Here is a 22515-nt window from a genome sequence, read left to right on the forward strand (position 1 = left end):
CAAAATGAAGCAAACGACATATGGAAGGTTATAGTCCCTTTAAGTAGCAAATATTTAAGATGGTTTTCAAGGCATTTCTTAAAGAGGTCGGATACCCTGTCCAATTGCATTATTTAATGCAATCATCCTGCAGACTTGGAAGCAGTGGGGTGCACTTGCAGAACAGGTAGCCATTCTGAATGGATGAAAAATGGCATAATTGGCTCACAATAACTTACGAGATGCCTAATTGTGTCTGCCAAGACCCAGGCAATTGCTCAATGTCATGATCCTGTGCTGTTGACACTATAAGAAGAAAACCCAAAGCATGGGGTCCTCCTGTCACCTAGTCCAAGCATATTCTGCAGGGGATGTGTGCCTCTTCCCTAGGAAAAAAAACAGCCAGAGGCATCACTAGGGTCTTTGGAGCCTAGGGCAAGTTGAGAAGAACTGCGTGCCCCCCCCCCCCGACCCCCCCATAGACACATAGAGAAAAGTATTTCTGCGCGCCTCTGGCGCGCAGCAAAAAAATGGGTGTGGTCACATACCAAAGGGGCGTGGCCACTAAAAATGGGGCGTGCCAACATGACACGCCACCCATTTCTCGTCACTCTGGGAACATTACTTTCTATTCCATATACACCTTACCGATGCGGTGGTTTCTCACAATGTGGAACCCCTGAAGAAATATATCCTCCATGGGAAGACAGCGTCTGCAGTCGGCATTCATTATTCATGTAGGGCACATCGTCCAGAAGATGCCTGTTTGTGTGGGAATATTAACAAGGTCATCAACTTACAACAGCGGTTCAACCACACTCATTCCCCCTGTGTATTTCCTGCCCCCTGCATCTCTTAGCCATTCCATCTCCCCCTGCATCGTCTCTCAGCACATCATAACCTCCCCAGAGACACACACACTGACAAAAGCGTACACAGACACGCACACCTCTTTCACAAAAATGCAGCCAGCCAAATAAATAAAACGGCTTGCGTATGCAGGCACTTTTAGCACTACAAGTGCCTGCATACCCATGGCTGAAAAAGCATGGTGAAGCTTGAAGAAATCACCCAGGACCTGCTGGGACCTGTAGTGCCACAGAAAAAAACACATATAAACTAGATATGCGTGCCAGACCATTTTTGCTGGATTTGGATTTGGCTCTGATTCGTCGTCCGGCCTTGGATTTGGATTTGCCAAAGCGCCATGACTGGTTTTGGATTTGAATTTAGATTTGGATTTTTTTTACAAAAATTGACAAAGAAAGCTAAAATCACATAATTTGGGCATTTTTTTGTTCCTAGAGTATTATTAACCTCAATAACATTCATTTCCAGTCATTTACAGTCAATTTAGACCACCTCACATCTCACAATATTATTTTCACCATGATTGGCCAAAGGCTGCAGTGAGCTGGCAGGTTACTAAGCGACAGAGTGGCGGCACAGACACCGCAGTTTAAAGCACATCTATGAAACATTGCCACTGACTACTGAGTCACAGTACTTGTGTGTTACGGACACACAGAGGGCTAAGGCCCAATGAGTCACGGTGCATGTAAACACAGTGGGCTATGGCCCAAGGAATCACAGTACTTGTATACACAGTGGGGTACAGCTCAAGGAGTCAAGGTGCTTGTATACACAGTGGGGTACAGCACAAAAAAAAAAGTGTTTTTTTTTACTTTTTAAACTTTTAAATCTCTTCAATTTTTTTTTTACTTTTAAACTTTGTTTTTTTTGCACACACAGCCACTTGTGAGTCTGGACACAGCCCCTTTAATCAGAATATAGCGCAGCATACATCAGCGAGCAGTGTCCCCCCTTACACAGTCACTTTGCCAGCACAGCCAACTCTAAATGACCCCCAGAGTGTACGTATATTTAGCACAGTGGGCCTATTCTGTATAGTGGCCAAGCATAACAGGGATATATTGCATACTGATCAAAAGTTACATTAGGCTAAATTGAATATTTATCAATCCTAAAAGTCTACTGTATAATGGGCAAAATCGGTCCTCCACTGTATATTCATCATTGCCAATTCTATTCTATACTGGGAACAGAGACTATTGGGGAGATTCAAAAAGAAGCACGTTTCCATCAGAATATTGCACGCTGATGTAATGCTGGTCATCCTGCAGGAAAACCTCGCTCGGCTTTGCTCACACCTATAGAGGTGCAGAAATAACTAGCCTTGGCCTAGCTATTAATGTCATTTCAATTTATAAACATCCTAGCAGTATTTTCATATTAATTGTGTTTTTTATTTTCATTTAATCCCTTGCTTGTTTTCTACCCAAGTAGCAGTCTTGAAAAATAAAAATTGGACAGAAGCAGCAGGTTAATGAAATGAGAAAGAGCTGATAGGAACTGATTGATTAAATGAGTGGATGCAGTAAAAGAGAACTTTGGCGAATAAGGAGAAGGCAAAGGGACAGATGTGTAATAATAATAATAAATGGCAGGTGTATCATGGGAAGCAGAGGTGATGGAGAATATAAAAATATCACACATCAGTAGAGATTATTTTGTGCACTTCTCCTTTAAGGAATGTAGAACACGAGTGAGGTCATGCTGTGATGTCATAATGGTAACTCTTTGCCGTTGCTCACTCTTAACCGCCCAGGACACTGACATAGCATTATCATTGCTGGCATTAACATACTCCAAATACATCTCTTGCACCCAGCCCACTGAGGGAAAAATATCCTCTTGAGGTAAGTATCTCATCAAAGACAAGGGCGTTTCACTTGGATGTGCCTGCAGACTTGGAGCTTGACTACCCTATAATATGACCTTGAGCTTGTTTATTTCTATAATTGGAGGTTCTAGCAGCACAGCACATCTATCGCAATGTAGTAGCCATTCGGGTAAACTCGGTGCTTCTCAAAAGGGGATGACCAACCTCTTCAGAAAATTGCGCAGCTTTGTGAGGAATGTAAATTGGGTAATGTCAGGAGATGTGGACAGGAACTATATTAATGACGTCAGCCAATGTTATTTATTAATGTGGTAAACTGTATACTGTATTTTAGTGTCAAATGTTCATACAGTATTTTAAATAAGTTTGGAAATCTAACTCTGCATAGCCTCCTAGTGCCCAGAGGGACGGGCAATCCTTCAAGCCATGGGTCCCCAGAGGTTTCCTCCACAGGGGGTTTTTCCTCTCCTGAGTGCTGAAGGATGATTCTTTGTGAGTCACGAGGCTTCCACCATCTTGGTCCTCTTATAGGACAACCTTGTAAGAGCCTCCGGCTAATCTTGGGCACTAATTTATTTACAATGCAGAGTAAAAATAAAGTGTTATTTTCCTTGTGCTAAAAATTCATAATAAATATATTTTCAAATTGACTTTACTTGATGTGGTCTTTCCTTTTTTTCATAATGGAGTCTCTTAGAAGGTTAAGAGGCTGTGAGGTCTACTATCCTGTTAATAGAATTGAGATTTGATAATCTTCGCACTACATAATAGTTTAAGGTTATGACCTAATGGCAATGTGCAGGATATGGCGGTGGTACATGATGTCATTGGGGAAGTGGTCAAGTCTAGAAAGGACACAAAAAATAAAAGAGATCAGGTGAAACAGAAATAATATAAAATGTTTTCTAACATACAGTATATACTCTTCTGTGCTGGACAAAATGAAGCAAACGACATATGGAAGGTTATAGTCCCTTTAAGTAGCAAATATTTAAGATGGTTTTCAAGGCATTTCTTAAAGAGGTCGGATACCCTGTCCAATTGCATTATTTAATGCAATCATCCTGCAGACTTGGAAGCAGTGGGGTGCACTTGCAGAACAGGTAGCCATTCTGAATGGATGAAAAATGGCATAATTGGCTCACAATAACTTACGAGATGCCTAATTGTGTCTGCCAAGACCCAGGCAATTGCTCAATGTCATGATCCTGTGCTGTTGACACTATAAGAAGAAAACCCAAAGCATGGGGTCCTCCTGTCACCTAGTCCAAGCATATTCTGCAGGGGATGTGTGCCTCTTCCCTAGGAAAAAAAACAGCCAGAGGCATCACTAGGGTCTTTGGAGCCTAGGGCAAGTTGAGAAGAACTGCGTGCCCCCCCCCCCGACCCCCCCATAGACACATAGAGAAAAGTATTTCTGCGCGCCTCTGGCGCGCAGCAAAAAAATGGGTGTGGTCACATACCAAAGGGGCGTGGCCACTAAAAATGGGGCGTGCCAACATGACACGCCACCCATTTCTCGTCACTCTGGGAACATTACTTTCTATTCCATATACACCTTACCGATGCGGTGGTTTCTCACAATGTGGAACCCCTGAAGAAATATATCCTCCATGGGAAGACAGCGTCTGCAGTCGGCATTCATTATTCATGTAGGGCACATCGTCCAGAAGATGCCTGTTTGTGTGGGAATATTAACAAGGTCATCAACTTACAACAGCGGTTCAACCACACTCATTCCCCCTGTGTATTTCCTGCCCCCTGCATCTCTTAGCCATTCCATCTCCCCCTGCATCGTCTCTCAGCACATCATAACCTCCCCAGAGACACACACACTGACAAAAGCGTACACAGACACGCACACCTCTTTCACAAAAATGCAGCCAGCCAAATAAATAAAACGGCTTGCGTATGCAGGCACTTTTAGCACTACAAGTGCCTGCATACCCATGGCTGAAAAAGCATGGTGAAGCTTGAAGAAATCACCCAGGACCTGCTGGGACCTGTAGTGCCACAGAAAAAAACACATATAAACTAGATATGCGTGCCAGACCATTTTTGCTGGATTTGGATTTGGCTCTGATTCGTCGTCCGGCCTTGGATTTGGATTTGCCAAAGCGCCATGACTGGTTTTGGATTTGAATTTAGATTTGGATTTTTTTTACAAAAATTGACAAAGAAAGCTAAAATCACATAATTTGGGCATTTTTTTGTTCCTAGAGTATTATTAACCTCAATAACATTCATTTCCAGTCATTTACAGTCAATTTAGACCACCTCACATCTCACAATATTATTTTCACCATGATTGGCCAAAGGCTGCAGTGAGCTGGCAGGTTACTAAGCGACAGAGTGGCGGCACAGACACCGCAGTTTAAAGCACATCTATGAAACATTGCCACTGACTACTGAGTCACAGTACTTGTGTGTTACGGACACACAGAGGGCTAAGGCCCAATGAGTCACGGTACATGTAAACACAGTGGGCTATGGCCCAAGGAATCACAGTACTTGTATACACAGTGGGGTACAGCTCAAGGAGTCAAGGTGCTTGTATACACAGTGGGGTACAGCACAAAAAAAAAAGTGTTTTTTTTTACTTTTTAAACTTTTAAATCTCTTCAATTTTTTTTTTACTTTTAAACTTTGTTTTTTTTGCACACACAGCCACTTGTGAGTCTGGACACAGCCCCTTTAATCAGAATATAGCGCAGCATACATCAGCGAGCAGTGTCCCCCCTTACACAGTCACTTTGCCAGCACAGCCAACTCTAAATGACCCCCAGAGTGTACGTATATTTAGCACAGTGGGCCTATTCTGTATAGTGGCCAAGCATAACAGGGATATATTGCATACTGATCAAAAGTTACATTAGGCTAAATTGAATATTTATCAATCCTAAAAGTCTACTGTATAATGGGCAAAATCGGTCCTCCACTGTATATTCATCATTGCCAATTCTATTCTATACTGGGAACAGAGACTATTGGGGAGATTCAAAAAGAAGCACGTTTCCATCAGAATATTGCACGCTGATGTAATGCTGGTCATCCTGCAGGAAAACCTCGCTCGGCTTTGCTCACACCTATAGAGGTGCAGAAATAACTAGCCTTGGCCTAGCTATTAATGTCATTTCAATTTATAAACATCCTAGCAGTATTTTCATATTAATTGTGTTTTTTATTTTCATTTAATCCCTTGCTTGTTTTCTACCCAAGTAGCAGTCTTGAAAAATAAAAATTGGACAGAAGCAGCAGGTTAATGAAATGAGAAAGAGCTGATAGGAACTGATTGATTAAATGAGTGGATGCAGTAAAAGAGAACTTTGGCGAATAAGGAGAAGGCAAAGGGACAGATGTGTAATAATAATAATAAATGGCAGGTGTATCATGGGAAGCAGAGGTGATGGAGAATATAAAAATATCACACATCAGTAGAGATTATTTTGTGCACTTCTCCTTTAAGGAATGTAGAACACGAGTGAGGTCATGCTGTGATGTCATAATGGTAACTCTTTGCCGTTGCTCACTCTTAACCGCCCAGGACACTGACATAGCATTATCATTGCTGGCATTAACATACTCCAAATACATCTCTTGCACCCAGCCCACTGAGGGAAAAATATCCTCTTGAGGTAAGTATCTCATCAAAGAGAAGGGCGTTTCACTTGGATGTGCCTGCAGACTTGGAGCTTGACTACCCTATAATATGACCTTGAGCTTGTTTATTTCTATAATTGGAGGTTCTAGCAGCACAGCACATCTATCGCAATGTAGTAGCCATTCGGGTAAACTCGGTGCTTCTCAAAAGGGGATGACCAACCTCTTCAGAAAATTGCGCAGCTTTGTGAGGAATGTAAATTGGGTAATGTCAGGAGATGTGGACAGGAACTATATTAATGACGTCAGCCAATGTTATTTATTAATGTGGTAAACTGTATACTGTATTTTAGTGTCAAATGTTCATACAGTATTTTAAATAAGTTTGGAAATCTAACTCTGCATAGCCTCCTAGTGCCCAGAGGGACGGGCAATCCTTCAAGCCATGGGTCCCCAGAGGTTTCCTCCACAGGGGGTTTTTCCTCTCCTGAGTGCTGAAGGATGATTCTTTGTGAGTCACGAGGCTTCCACCATCTTGGTCCTCTTATAGGACAACCTTGTAAGAGCCTCCGGCTAATCTTGGGCACTAATTTATTTACAATGCAGAGTAAAAATAAAGTGTTATTTTCCTTGTGCTAAAAATTCATAATAAATATATTTTCAAATTGACTTTACTTGATGTGGTCTTTCCTTTTTTTCATAATGGAGTCTCTTAGAAGGTTAAGAGGCTGTGAGGTCTACTATCCTGTTAATAGAATTGAGATTTGATAATCTTCGCACTACATAATAGTTTAAGGTTATGACCTAATGGCAATGTGCAGGATATGGCGGTGGTACATGATGTCATTGGGGAAGTGGTCAAGTCTAGAAAGGACACAAAAAATAAAAGAGATCAGGTGAAACAGAAATAATATAAAATGTTTTCTAACATACAGTATATACTCTTCTGTGCTGGACAAAATGAAGCAAACGACATATGGAAGGTTATAGTCCCTTTAAGTAGCAAATATTTAAGATGGTTTTCAAGGCATTTCTTAAAGAGGTCGGATACCCTGTCCAATTGCATTATTTAATGCAATCATCCTGCAGACTTGGAAGCAGTGGGGTGCACTTGCAGAACAGGTAGCCATTCTGAATGGATGAAAAATGGCATAATTGGCTCACAATAACTTACGAGATGCCTAATTGTGTCTGCCAAGACCCAGGCAATTGCTCAATGTCATGATCCTGTGCTGTTGACACTATAAGAAGAAAACCCAAAGCATGGGGTCCTCCTGTCACCTAGTCCAAGCATATTCTGCAGGGGATGTGTGCCTCTTCCCTAGGAAAAAAAACAGCCAGAGGCATCACTAGGGTCTTTGGAGCCTAGGGCAAGTTGAGAAGAACTGCGTGCCCCCCCCCCCGACCCCCCCATAGACACATAGAGAAAAGTATTTCTGCGCGCCTCTGGCGCGCAGCAAAAAAATGGGTGTGGTCACATACCAAAGGGGCGTGGCCACTAAAAATGGGGCGTGCCAACATGACACGCCACCCATTTCTCGTCACTCTGGGAACATTACTTTCTATTCCATATACACCTTACCGATGCGGTGGTTTCTCACAATGTGGAACCCCTGAAGAAATATATCCTCCATGGGAAGACAGCGTCTGCAGTCGGCATTCATTATTCATGTAGGGCACATCGTCCAGAAGATGCCTGTTTGTGTGGGAATATTAACAAGGTCATCAACTTACAACAGCGGTTCAACCACACTCATTCCCCCTGTGTATTTCCTGCCCCCTGCATCTCTTAGCCATTCCATCTCCCCCTGCATCGTCTCTCAGCACATCATAACCTCCCCAGAGACACACACACTGACAAAAGCGTACACAGACACGCACACCTCTTTCACAAAAATGCAGCCAGCCAAATAAATAAAACGGCTTGCGTATGCAGGCACTTTTAGCACTACAAGTGCCTGCATACCCATGGCTGAAAAAGCATGGTGAAGCTTGAAGAAATCACCCAGGACCTGCTGGGACCTGTAGTGCCACAGAAAAAAACACATATAAACTAGATATGCGTGCCAGACCATTTTTGCTGGATTTGGATTTGGCTCTGATTCGTCGTCCGGCCTTGGATTTGGATTTGCCAAAGCGCCATGACTGGTTTTGGATTTGAATTTAGATTTGGATTTTTTTTACAAAAATTGACAAAGAAAGCTAAAATCACATAATTTGGGCATTTTTTTGTTCCTAGAGTATTATTAACCTCAATAACATTCATTTCCAGTCATTTACAGTCAATTTAGACCACCTCACATCTCACAATATTATTTTCACCATGATTGGCCAAAGGCTGCAGTGAGCTGGCAGGTTACTAAGCGACAGAGTGGCGGCACAGACACCGCAGTTTAAAGCACATCTATGAAACATTGCCACTGACTACTGAGTCACAGTACTTGTGTGTTACGGACACACAGAGGGCTAAGGCCCAATGAGTCACGGTGCATGTAAACACAGTGGGCTATGGCCCAAGGAATCACAGTACTTGTATACACAGTGGGGTACAGCTCAAGGAGTCAAGGTGCTTGTATACACAGTGGGGTACAGCACAAAAAAAAAAGTGTTTTTTTTTACTTTTTAAACTTTTAAATCTCTTCAATTTTTTTTTTACTTTTAAACTTTGTTTTTTTTGCACACACAGCCACTTGTGAGTCTGGACACAGCCCCTTTAATCAGAATATAGCGCAGCATACATCAGCGAGCAGTGTCCCCCCTTACACAGTCACTTTGCCAGCACAGCCAACTCTAAATGACCCCCAGAGTGTACGTATATTTAGCACAGTGGGCCTATTCTGTATAGTGGCCAAGCATAACAGGGATATATTGCATACTGATCAAAAGTTACATTAGGCTAAATTGAATATTTATCAATCCTAAAAGTCTACTGTATAATGGGCAAAATCGGTCCTCCACTGTATATTCATCATTGCCAATTCTATTCTATACTGGGAACAGAGACTATTGGGGAGATTCAAAAAGAAGCACGTTTCCATCAGAATATTGCACGCTGATGTAATGCTGGTCATCCTGCAGGAAAACCTCGCTCGGCTTTGCTCACACCTATAGAGGTGCAGAAATAACTAGCCTTGGCCTAGCTATTAATGTCATTTCAATTTATAAACATCCTAGCAGTATTTTCATATTAATTGTGTTTTTTATTTTCATTTAATCCCTTGCTTGTTTTCTACCCAAGTAGCAGTCTTGAAAAATAAAAATTGGACAGAAGCAGCAGGTTAATGAAATGAGAAAGAGCTGATAGGAACTGATTGATTAAATGAGTGGATGCAGTAAAAGAGAACTTTGGCGAATAAGGAGAAGGCAAAGGGACAGATGTGTAATAATAATAATAAATGGCAGGTGTATCATGGGAAGCAGAGGTGATGGAGAATATAAAAATATCACACATCAGTAGAGATTATTTTGTGCACTTCTCCTTTAAGGAATGTAGAACACGAGTGAGGTCATGCTGTGATGTCATAATGGTAACTCTTTGCCGTTGCTCACTCTTAACCGCCCAGGACACTGACATAGCATTATCATTGCTGGCATTAACATACTCCAAATACATCTCTTGCACCCAGCCCACTGAGGGAAAAATATCCTCTTGAGGTAAGTATCTCATCAAAGACAAGGGCGTTTCACTTGGATGTGCCTGCAGACTTGGAGCTTGACTACCCTATAATATGACCTTGAGCTTGTTTATTTCTATAATTGGAGGTTCTAGCAGCACAGCACATCTATCGCAATGTAGTAGCCATTCGGGTAAACTCGGTGCTTCTCAAAAGGGGATGACCAACCTCTTCAGAAAATTGCGCAGCTTTGTGAGGAATGTAAATTGGGTAATGTCAGGAGATGTGGACAGGAACTATATTAATGACGTCAGCCAATGTTATTTATTAATGTGGTAAACTGTATACTGTATTTTAGTGTCAAATGTTCATACAGTATTTTAAATAAGTTTGGAAATCTAACTCTGCATAGCCTCCTAGTGCCCAGAGGGACGGGCAATCCTTCAAGCCATGGGTCCCCAGAGGTTTCCTCCACAGGGGGTTTTTCCTCTCCTGAGTGCTGAAGGATGATTCTTTGTGAGTCACGAGGCTTCCACCATCTTGGTCCTCTTATAGGACAACCTTGTAAGAGCCTCCGGCTAATCTTGGGCACTAATTTATTTACAATGCAGAGTAAAAATAAAGTGTTATTTTCCTTGTGCTAAAAATTCATAATAAATATATTTTCAAATTGACTTTACTTGATGTGGTCTTTCCTTTTTTTCATAATGGAGTCTCTTAGAAGGTTAAGAGGCTGTGAGGTCTACTATCCTGTTAATAGAATTGAGATTTGATAATCTTCGCACTACATAATAGTTTAAGGTTATGACCTAATGGCAATGTGCAGGATATGGCGGTGGTACATGATGTCATTGGGGAAGTGGTCAAGTCTAGAAAGGACACAAAAAATAAAAGAGATCAGGTGAAACAGAAATAATATAAAATGTTTTCTAACATACAGTATATACTCTTCTGTGCTGGACAAAATGAAGCAAACGACATATGGAAGGTTATAGTCCCTTTAAGTAGCAAATATTTAAGATGGTTTTCAAGGCATTTCTTAAAGAGGTCGGATACCCTGTCCAATTGCATTATTTAATGCAATCATCCTGCAGACTTGGAAGCAGTGGGGTGCACTTGCAGAACAGGTAGCCATTCTGAATGGATGAAAAATGGCATAATTGGCTCACAATAACTTACGAGATGCCTAATTGTGTCTGCCAAGACCCAGGCAATTGCTCAATGTCATGATCCTGTGCTGTTGACACTATAAGAAGAAAACCCAAAGCATGGGGTCCTCCTGTCACCTAGTCCAAGCATATTCTGCAGGGGATGTGTGCCTCTTCCCTAGGAAAAAAAACAGCCAGAGGCATCACTAGGGTCTTTGGAGCCTAGGGCAAGTTGAGAAGAACTGCGTGCCCCCCCCCCCGACCCCCCCATAGACACATAGAGAAAAGTATTTCTGCGCGCCTCTGGCGCGCAGCAAAAAAATGGGTGTGGTCACATACCAAAGGGGCGTGGCCACTAAAAATGGGGCGTGCCAACATGACACGCCACCCATTTCTCGTCACTCTGGGAACATTACTTTCTATTCCATATACACCTTACCGATGCGGTGGTTTCTCACAATGTGGAACCCCTGAAGAAATATATCCTCCATGGGAAGACAGCGTCTGCAGTCGGCATTCATTATTCATGTAGGGCACATCGTCCAGAAGATGCCTGTTTGTGTGGGAATATTAACAAGGTCATCAACTTACAACAGCGGTTCAACCACACTCATTCCCCCTGTGTATTTCCTGCCCCCTGCATCTCTTAGCCATTCCATCTCCCCCTGCATCGTCTCTCAGCACATCATAACCTCCCCAGAGACACACACACTGACAAAAGCGTACACAGACACGCACACCTCTTTCACAAAAATGCAGCCAGCCAAATAAATAAAACGGCTTGCGTATGCAGGCACTTTTAGCACTACAAGTGCCTGCATACCCATGGCTGAAAAAGCATGGTGAAGCTTGAAGAAATCACCCAGGACCTGCTGGGACCTGTAGTGCCACAGAAAAAAACACATATAAACTAGATATGCGTGCCAGACCATTTTTGCTGGATTTGGATTTGGCTCTGATTCGTCGTCCGGCCTTGGATTTGGATTTGCCAAAGCGCCATGACTGGTTTTGGATTTGAATTTAGATTTGGATTTTTTTTACAAAAATTGACAAAGAAAGCTAAAATCACATAATTTGGGCATTTTTTTGTTCCTAGAGTATTATTAACCTCAATAACATTCATTTCCAGTCATTTACAGTCAATTTAGACCACCTCACATCTCACAATATTATTTTCACCATGATTGGCCAAAGGCTGCAGTGAGCTGGCAGGTTACTAAGCGACAGAGTGGCGGCACAGACACCGCAGTTTAAAGCACATCTATGAAACATTGCCACTGACTACTGAGTCACAGTACTTGTGTGTTACGGACACACAGAGGGCTAAGGCCCAATGAGTCACGGTGCATGTAAACACAGTGGGCTATGGCCCAAGGAATCACAGTACTTGTATACACAGTGGGGTACAGCTCAAGGAGTCAAGGTGCTTGTATACACAGTGGGGTACAGCACAAAAAAAAAAGTGTTTTTTTTTACTTTTTAAACTTTTAAATCTCTTCAATTTTTTTTTTACTTTTAAACTTTGTTTTTTTTCAACACACAGCCACTTGTGAGTCTGGACACAGCCCCTTTAATCAGAATATAGCGCAGCATACATCAGCGAGCAGTGTCCCCCCTTACACAGTCACTTTGCCAGCACAGCCAACTCTAAATGACCCCCAGAGTGTACGTATATTTAGCACAGTGGGCCTATTCTGTATAGTGGCCAAGCATAACAGGGATATATTGCATACTGATCAAAAGTTACATTAGGCTAAATTGAATATTTATCAATCCTAAAAGTCTACTGTATAATGGGCAAAATCGGTCCTCCACTGTATATTCATCATTGCCAATTCTATTCTATACTGGGAACAGAGACTATTGGGGAGATTCAAAAAGAAGCACGTTTCCATCAGAATATTGCACGCTGATGTAATGCTGGTCATCCTGCAGGAAAACCTCGCTCGGCTTTGCTCACACCTATAGAGGTGCAGAAATAACTAGCCTTGGCCTAGCTATTAATGTCATTTCAATTTATAAACATCCTAGCAGTATTTTCATATTAATTGTGTTTTTTATTTTCATTTAATCCCTTGCTTGTTTTCTACCCAAGTAGCAGTCTTGAAAAATAAAAATTGGACAGAAGCAGCAGGTTAATGAAATGAGAAAGAGCTGATAGGAACTGATTGATTAAATGAGTGGATGCAGTAAAAGAGAACTTTGGCGAATAAGGAGAAGGCAAAGGGACAGATGTGTAATAATAATAATAAATGGCAGGTGTATCATGGGAAGCAGAGGTGATGGAGAATATAAAAATATCACACATCAGTAGAGATTATTTTGTGCACTTCTCCTTTAAGGAATGTAGAACACGAGTGAGGTCATGCTGTGATGTCATAATGGTAACTCTTTGCCGTTGCTCACTCTTAACCGCCCAGGACACTGACATAGCATTATCATTGCTGGCATTAACATACTCCAAATACATCTCTTGCACCCAGCCCACTGAGGGAAAAATATCCTCTTGAGGTAAGTATCTCATCAAAGACAAGGGCGTTTCACTTGGATGTGCCTGCAGACTTGGAGCTTGACTACCCTATAATATGACCTTGAGCTTGTTTATTTCTATAATTGGAGGTTCTAGCAGCACAGCACATCTATCGCAATGTAGTAGCCATTCGGGTAAACTCGGTGCTTCTCAAAAGGGGATGACCAACCTCTTCAGAAAATTGCGCAGCTTTGTGAGGAATGTAAATTGGGTAATGTCAGGAGATGTGGACAGGAACTATATTAATGACGTCAGCCAATGTTATTTATTAATGTGGTAAACTGTATACTGTATTTTAGTGTCAAATGTTCATACAGTATTTTAAATAAGTTTGGAAATCTAACTCTGCATAGCCTCCTAGTGCCCAGAGGGACGGGCAATCCTTCAAGCCATGGGTCCCCAGAGGTTTCCTCCACAGGGGGTTTTTCCTCTCCTGAGTGCTGAAGGATGATTCTTTGTGAGTCACGAGGCTTCCACCATCTTGGTCCTCTTATAGGACAACCTTGTAAGAGCCTCCGGCTAATCTTGGGCACTAATTTATTTACAATGCAGAGTAAAAATAAAGTGTTATTTTCCTTGTGCTAAAAATTCATAATAAATATATTTTCAAATTGACTTTACTTGATGTGGTCTTTCCTTTTTTTCATAATGGAGTCTCTTAGAAGGTTAAGAGGCTGTGAGGTCTACTATCCTGTTAATAGAATTGAGATTTGATAATCTTCGCACTACATAATAGTTTAAGGTTATGACCTAATGGCAATGTGCAGGATATGGCGGTGGTACATGATGTCATTGGGGAAGTGGTCAAGTCTAGAAAGGACACAAAAAATAAAAGAGATCAGGTGAAACAGAAATAATATAAAATGTTTTCTAACATACAGTATATACTCTTCTGTGCTGGACAAAATGAAGCAAACGACATATGGAAGGTTATAGTCCCTTTAAGTAGCAAATATTTAAGATGGTTTTCAAGGCATTTCTTAAAGAGGTCGGATACCCTGTCCAATTGCATTATTTAATGCAATCATCCTGCAGACTTGGAAGCAGTGGGGTGCACTTGCAGAACAGGTAGCCATTCTGAATGGATGAAAAATGGCATAATTGGCTCACAATAACTTACGAGATGCCTAATTGTGTCTGCCAAGACCCAGGCAATTGCTCAATGTCATGATCCTGTGCTGTTGACACTATAAGAAGAAAACCCAAAGCATGGGGTCCTCCTGTCACCTAGTCCAAGCATATTCTGCAGGGGATGTGTGCCTCTTCCCTAGGAAAAAAAACAGCCAGAGGCATCACTAGGGTCTTTGGAGCCTAGGGCAAGTTGAGAAGAACTGCGTGCCCCCCCCCCCCGACCCCCCCATAGACACATAGAGAAAAGTATTTCTGCGCGCCTCTGGCGCGCAGCAAAAAAATGGGTGTGGTCACATACCAAAGGGGCGTGGCCACTAAAAATGGGGCGTGCCAACATGACACGCCACCCATTTCTCGTCACTCTGGGAACATTACTTTCTATTCCATATACACCTTACCGATGCGGTGGTTTCTCACAATGTGGAACCCCTGAAGAAATATATCCTCCATGGGAAGACAGCGTCTGCAGTCGGCATTCATTATTCATGTAGGGCACATCGTCCAGAAGATGCCTGTTTGTGTGGGAATATTAACAAGGTCATCAACTTACAACAGCGGTTCAACCACACTCATTCCCCCTGTGTATTTCCTGCCCCCTGCATCTCTTAGCCATTCCATCTCCCCCTGCATCGTCTCTCAGCACATCATAACCTCCCCAGAGACACACACACTGACAAAAGCGTACACAGACACGCACACCTCTTTCACAAAAATGCAGCCAGCCAAATAAATAAAACGGCTTGCGTATGCAGGCACTTTTAGCACTACAAGTGCCTGCATACCCATGGCTGAAAAAGCATGGTGAAGCTTGAAGAAATCACCCAGGACCTGCTGGGACCTGTAGTGCCACAGAAAAAAACACATATAAACTAGATATGCGTGCCAGACCATTTTTGCTGGATTTGGATTTGGCTCTGATTCGTCGTCCGGCCTTGGATTTGGATTTGCCAAAGCGCCATGACTGGTTTTGGATTTGAATTTAGATTTGGATTTTTTTTACAAAAATTGACAAAGAAAGCTAAAATCACATAATTTGGGCATTTTTTTGTTCCTAGAGTATTATTAACCTCAATAACATTCATTTCCAGTCATTTACAGTCAATTTAGACCACCTCACATCTCACAATATTATTTTCACCATGATTGGCCAAAGGCTGCAGTGAGCTGGCAGGTTACTAAGCGACAGAGTGGCGGCACAGACACCGCAGTTTAAAGCACATCTATGAAACATTGCCACTGACTACTGAGTCACAGTACTTGTGTGTTACGGACACACAGAGGGCTAAGGCCCAATGAGTCACGGTACATGTAAACACAGTGGGCTATGGCCCAAGGAATCACAGTACTTGTATACACAGTGGGGTACAGCTCAAGGAGTCAAGGTGCTTGTATACACAGTGGGGTACAGCACAAAAAAAAAAGTGTTTTTTTTTACTTTTTAAACTTTTAAATCTCTTCAATTTTTTTTTTACTTTTAAACTTTGTTTTTTTTCAACACACAGCCACTTGTGAGTCTGGACACAGCCCCTTTAATCAGAATATAGCGCAGCATACATCAGCGAGCAGTGTCCCCCCTTACACAGTCACTTTGCCAGCACAGCCAACTCTAAATGACCCCCAGAGTGTACGTATATTTAGCACAGTGGGCCTATTCTGTATAGTGGCCAAGCATAACAGGGATACATTGCATACTGATCAAAAGTTACATTAGGCTAAATTGAATATTTATCAATCCTAAAAGTCTACTGTATAATGGGCAAAATCGGTCCTCCACTGTATATTCATCATTGCCAATTCTATTCTATACTGGGAACAGAGACTATTGGGGAGATTCAAAAAGAAGCACGTTTCCATCAGAATATTGCACGCTGATGTAATGCTGGTCATCCTGCAGGAAAACCTCGCTCGGCTTTGCTCACACCTATAGAGGTGCAGAAATAACTAGCCTTGGCCTAGCTATTAATGTCATTTCAATTTATAAACATCCTAGCAGTATTTTCATATTAATTGTGTTTTTTATTTTCATTTAATCCCTTGCTTGTTTTCTACCCAAGTAGCAGTCTTGAAAAATAAAAATTGGACAGAAGCAGCAGGTTAATGAAATGAGAAAGAGCTGATAGGAACTGATTGATTAAATGAGTGGATGCAGTAAAAGAGAACTTTGGCGAATAAGGAGAAGGCAAAGGGACAGATGTGTAATAATAATAATAAATGGCAGGTGTATCATGGGAAGCAGAGGTGATGGAGAATATAAAAATATCACACATCAGTAGAGATTATTTTGTGCACTTCTCCTTTAAGGAATGTAGAACACGAGTGAGGTCATGCTGTGATGTCATAATGGTAACTCTTTGCCGTTGCTCACTCTTAACCGCCCAGGACACTGACATAGCATTATCATTGCTGGCATTAACATACTCCAAATACATCTCTTGCACCCAGCCCACTGAGGGAAAAATATCCTCTTGAGGTAAGTATCTCATCAAAGACAAGGGCGTTTCACTTGGATGTGCCTGCAGACTTGGAGCTTGACTACCCTATAATATGACCTTGAGCTTGTTTATTTCTATAATTGGAGGTTCTAGCAGCACAGCACATCTATCGCAATGTAGTAGCCATTCGGGTAAACTCGGTGCTTCTCAAAAGGGGATGACCAACCTCTTCAGAAAATTGCGCAGCTTTGTGAGGAATGTAAATTGGGTAATGTCAGGAGATGTGGACAGGAACTATATTAATGACGTCAGCCAATGTTATTTATTAATGTGGTAAACTGTATACTGTATTTTAGTGTCAAATGTTCATACAGTATTTTAAATAAGTTTGGAAATCTAACTCTGCATAGCCTCCTAGTGCCCAGAGGGACGGGCAATCCTTCAAGCCATGGGTCCCCAGAGGTTTCCTCCACAGGGGGTTTTTCCTCTCCTGAGTGCTGAAGGATGATTCTTTGTGAGTCACGAGGCTTCCACCATCTTGGTCCTCTTATAGGACAACCTTGTAAGAGCCTCCGGCTAATCTTGGGCACTAATTTATTTACAATGCAGAGTAAAAATAAAGTGTTATTTTCCTTGTGCTAAAAATTCATAATAAATATATTTTCAAATTGACTTTACTTGATGTGGTCTTTCCTTTTTTTCATAATGGAGTCTCTTAGAAGGTTAAGAGGCTGTGAGGTCTACTATCCTGTTAATAGAATTGAGATTTGATAATCTTCGCACTACATAATAGTTTAAGGTTATGACCTAATGGCAATGTGCAGGATATGGCGGTGGTACATGATGTCATTGGGGAAGTGGTCAAGTCTAGAAAGGACACAAAAAATAAAAGAGATCAGGTGAAACAGAAATAATATAAAATGTTTTCTAACATACAGTATATACTCTTCTGTGCTGGACAAAATGAAGCAAACGACATATGGAAGGTTATAGTCCCTTTAAGTAGCAAATATTTAAGATGGTTTTCAAGGCATTTCTTAAAGAGGTCGGATACCCTGTCCAATTGCATTATTTAATGCAATCATCCTGCAGACTTGGAAGCAGTGGGGTGCACTTGCAGAACAGGTAGCCATTCTGAATGGATGAAAAATGGCATAATTGGCTCACAATAACTTACGAGATGCCTAATTGTGTCTGCCAAGACCCAGGCAATTGCTCAATGTCATGATCCTGTGCTGTTGACACTATAAGAAGAAAACCCAAAGCATGGGGTCCTCCTGTCACCTAGTCCAAGCATATTCTGCAGGGGATGTGTGCCTCTTCCCTAGGAAAAAAAACAGCCAGAGGCATCACTAGGGTCTTTGGAGCCTAGGGCAAGTTGAGAAGAACTGCGTGCCCCCCCCCCCCGACCCCCCCATAGACACACAGAGAAAAGTATTTCTGCGCGCCTCTGGCGCGCAGCAAAAAATGGGTGTGGTCACATACCAAAGGGGCGTGGCCACTAAAAATGGGGCGTGCCAACATGACACGCCACCCATTTCTCGTCACTCTGGGAACATTACTTTCTATTCCATATACACCTTACCGATGCGGTGGTTTCTCACAATGTGGAACCCCTGAAGAAATATATCCTCCATGGGAAGACAGCGTCTGCAGTCGGCATTCATTATTCATGTAGGGCACATCGTCCAGAAGATGCCTGTTTGTGTGGGAATATTAACAAGGTCATCAACTTACAACAGCGGTTCAACCACACTCATTCCCCCTGTGTATTTCCTGCCCCCTGCATCTCTTAGCCATTCCATCTCCCCCTGCATCGTCTCTCAGCACATCATAACCTCCCCAGAGACACACACACTGACAAAAGCGTACACAGACACGCACACCTCTTTCACAAAAATGCAGCCAGCCAAATAAATAAAACGGCTTGCGTATGCAGGCACTTTTAGCACTACAAGTGCCTGCATACCCATGGCTGAAAAAGCATGGTGAAGCTTGAAGAAATCACCCAGGACCTGCTGGGACCTGTAGTGCCACAGAAAAAAACACATATAAACTAGATATGCGTGCCAGACCATTTTTGCTGGATTTGGATTTGGCTCTGATTCGTCGTCCGGCCTTGGATTTGGATTTGCCAAAGCGCCATGACTGGTTTTGGATTTGAATTTAGATTTGGATTTTTTTTACAAAAATTGACAAAGAAAGCTAAAATCACATAATTTGGGCATTTTTTTGTTCCTAGAGTATTATTAACCTCAATAACATTCATTTCCAGTCATTTACAGTCAATTTAGACCACCTCACATCTCACAATATTATTTTCACCATGATTGGCCAAAGGCTGCAGTGAGCTGGCAGGTTACTAAGCGACAGAGTGGCGGCACAGACACCGCAGTTTAAAGCACATCTATGAAACATTGCCACTGACTACTGAGTCACAGTACTTGTGTGTTACGGACACACAGAGGGCTAAGGCCCAATGAGTCACGGTACATGTAAACACAGTGGGCTATGGCCCAAGGAATCACAGTACTTGTATACACAGTGGGGTACAGCTCAAGGAGTCAAGGTGCTTGTATACACAGTGGGGTACAGCACAAAAAAAAAAGTGTTTTTTTTTACTTTTTAAACTTTTAAATCTCTTCAATTTTTTTTTTACTTTTAAACTTTGTTTTTTTTCAACACACAGCCACTTGTGAGTCTGGACACAGCCCCTTTAATCAGAATATAGCGCAGCATACATCAGCGAGCAGTGTCCCCCCTTACACAGTCACTTTGCCAGCACAGCCAACTCTAAATGACCCCCAGAGTGTACGTATATTTAGCACAGTGGGCCTATTCTGTATAGTGGCCAAGCATAACAGGGATACATTGCATACTGATCAAAAGTTACATTAGGCTAAATTGAATATTTATCAATCCTAAAAGTCTACTGTATAATGGGCAAAATCGGTCCTCCACTGTATATTCATCATTGCCAATTCTATTCTATACTGGGAACAGAGACTATTGGGGAGATTCAAAAAGAAGCACGTTTCCATCAGAATATTGCACGCTGATGTAATGCTGGTCATCCTGCAGGAAAACCTCGCTCGGCTTTGCTCACACCTATAGAGGTGCAGAAATAACTAGCCTTGGCCTAGCTATTAATGTCATTTCAATTTATAAACATCCTAGCAGTATTTTCATATTAATTGTGTTTTTTATTTTCATTTAATCCCTTGCTTGTTTTCTACCCAAGTAGCAGTCTTGAAAAATAAAAATTGGACAGAAGCAGCAGGTTAATGAAATGAGAAAGAGCTGATAGGAACTGATTGATTAAATGAGTGGATGCAGTAAAAGAGAACTTTGGCGAATAAGGAGAAGGCAAAGGGACAGATGTGTAATAATAATAATAAATGGCAGGTGTATCATGGGAAGCAGAGGTGATGGAGAATATAAAAATATCACACATCAGTAGAGATTATTTTGTGCACTTCTCCTTTAAGGAATGTAGAACACGAGTGAGGTCATGCTGTGATGTCATAATGGTAACTCTTTGCCGTTGCTCACTCTTAACCGCCCAGGACACTGACATAGCATTATCATTGCTGGCATTAACATACTCCAAATACATCTCTTGCACCCAGCCCACTGAGGGAAAAATATCCTCTTGAGGTAAGTATCTCATCAAAGACAAGGGCGTTTCACTTGGATGTGCCTGCAGACTTGGAGCTTGACTACCCTATAATATGACCTTGAGCTTGTTTATTTCTATAATTGGAGGTTCTAGCAGCACAGCACATCTATCGCAATGTAGTAGCCATTCGGGTAAACTCGGTGCTTCTCAAAAGGGGATGACCAACCTCTTCAGAAAATTGCGCAGCTTTGTGAGGAATGTAAATTGGGTAATGTCAGGAGATGTGGACAGGAACTATATTAATGACGTCAGCCAATGTTATTTATTAATGTGGTAAACTGTATACTGTATTTTAGTGTCAAATGTTCATACAGTATTTTAAATAAGTTTGGAAATCTAACTCTGCATAGCCTCCTAGTGCCCAGAGGGACGGGCAATCCTTCAAGCCATGGGTCCCCAGAGGTTTCCTCCACAGGGGGTTTTTCCTCTCCTGAGTGCTGAAGGATGATTCTTTGTGAGTCACGAGGCTTCCACCATCTTGGTCCTCTTATAGGTCAACCTTGTAAGAGCCTCCGGCTAATCTTGGGCACTAATTTATTTACAATGCAGAGTAAAAATAAAGTGTTATTTTCCTTGTGCTAAAAATTCATAATAAATATATTTTCAAATTGACTTTACTTGATGTGGTCTTTCCTTTTTTTCATAATGGAGTCTCTTAGAAGGTTAAGAGGCTGTGAGGTCTACTATCCTGTTAATAGAATTGAGATTTGATAATCTTCGCACTACATAATAGTTTAAGGTTATGACCTAATGGCAATGTGCAGGATATGGCGGTGGTACATGATGTCATTGGGGAAGTGGTCAAGTCTAGAAAGGACACAAAAAATAAAAGAGATCAGGTGAAACAGAAATAATATAAAATGTTTTCTAACATACAGTATATACTCTTCTGTGCTGGACAAAATGAAGCAAACGACATATGGAAGGTTATAGTCCCTTTAAGTAGCAAATATTTAAGATGGTTTTCAAGGCATTTCTTAAAGAGGTCGGATACCCTGTCCAATTGCATTATTTAATGCAATCATCCTGCAGACTTGGAAGCAGTGGGGTGCACTTGCAGAACAGGTAGCCATTCTGAATGGATGAAAAATGGCATAATTGGCTCACAATAACTTACGAGATGCCTAATTGTGTCTGCCAAGACCCAGGCAATTGCTCAATGTCATGATCCTGTGCTGTTGACACTATAAGAAGAAAACCCAAAGCATGGGGTCCTCCTGTCACCTAGTCCAAGCATATTCTGCAGGGGATGTGTGCCTCTTCCCTAGGAAAAAAAACAGCCAGAGGCATCACTAGGGTCTTTGGAGCCTAGGGCAAGTTGAGAAGAACTGCGTGCCCCCCCCCCCCGACCCCCCCATAGACACACAGAGAAAAGTATTTCTGCGCGCCTCTGGCGCGCAGCAAAAAAATGGGTGTGGTCACATACCAAAGGGGCGTGGCCACTAAAAATGGGGCGTGCCAACATGACACGCCACCCATTTCTCGTCACTCTGGGAACATTACTTTCTATTCCATATACACCTTACCGATGCGGTGGTTTCTCACAATGTGGAACCCCTGAAGAAATATATCCTCCATGGGAAGACAGCGTCTGCAGTCGGCATTCATTATTCATGTAGGGCACATCGTCCAGAAGATGCCTGTTTGTGTGGGAATATTAACAAGGTCATCAACTTACAACAGCGGTTCAACCACACT

This window comes from Taudactylus pleione, unplaced genomic scaffold (genome assembly GCF_031769625.1).
Source record: "Taudactylus pleione unplaced genomic scaffold, aTauple2 ptg001285l, whole genome shotgun sequence".
NCBI lineage: Eukaryota > Metazoa > Chordata > Amphibia > Anura > Myobatrachidae > Taudactylus > Taudactylus pleione.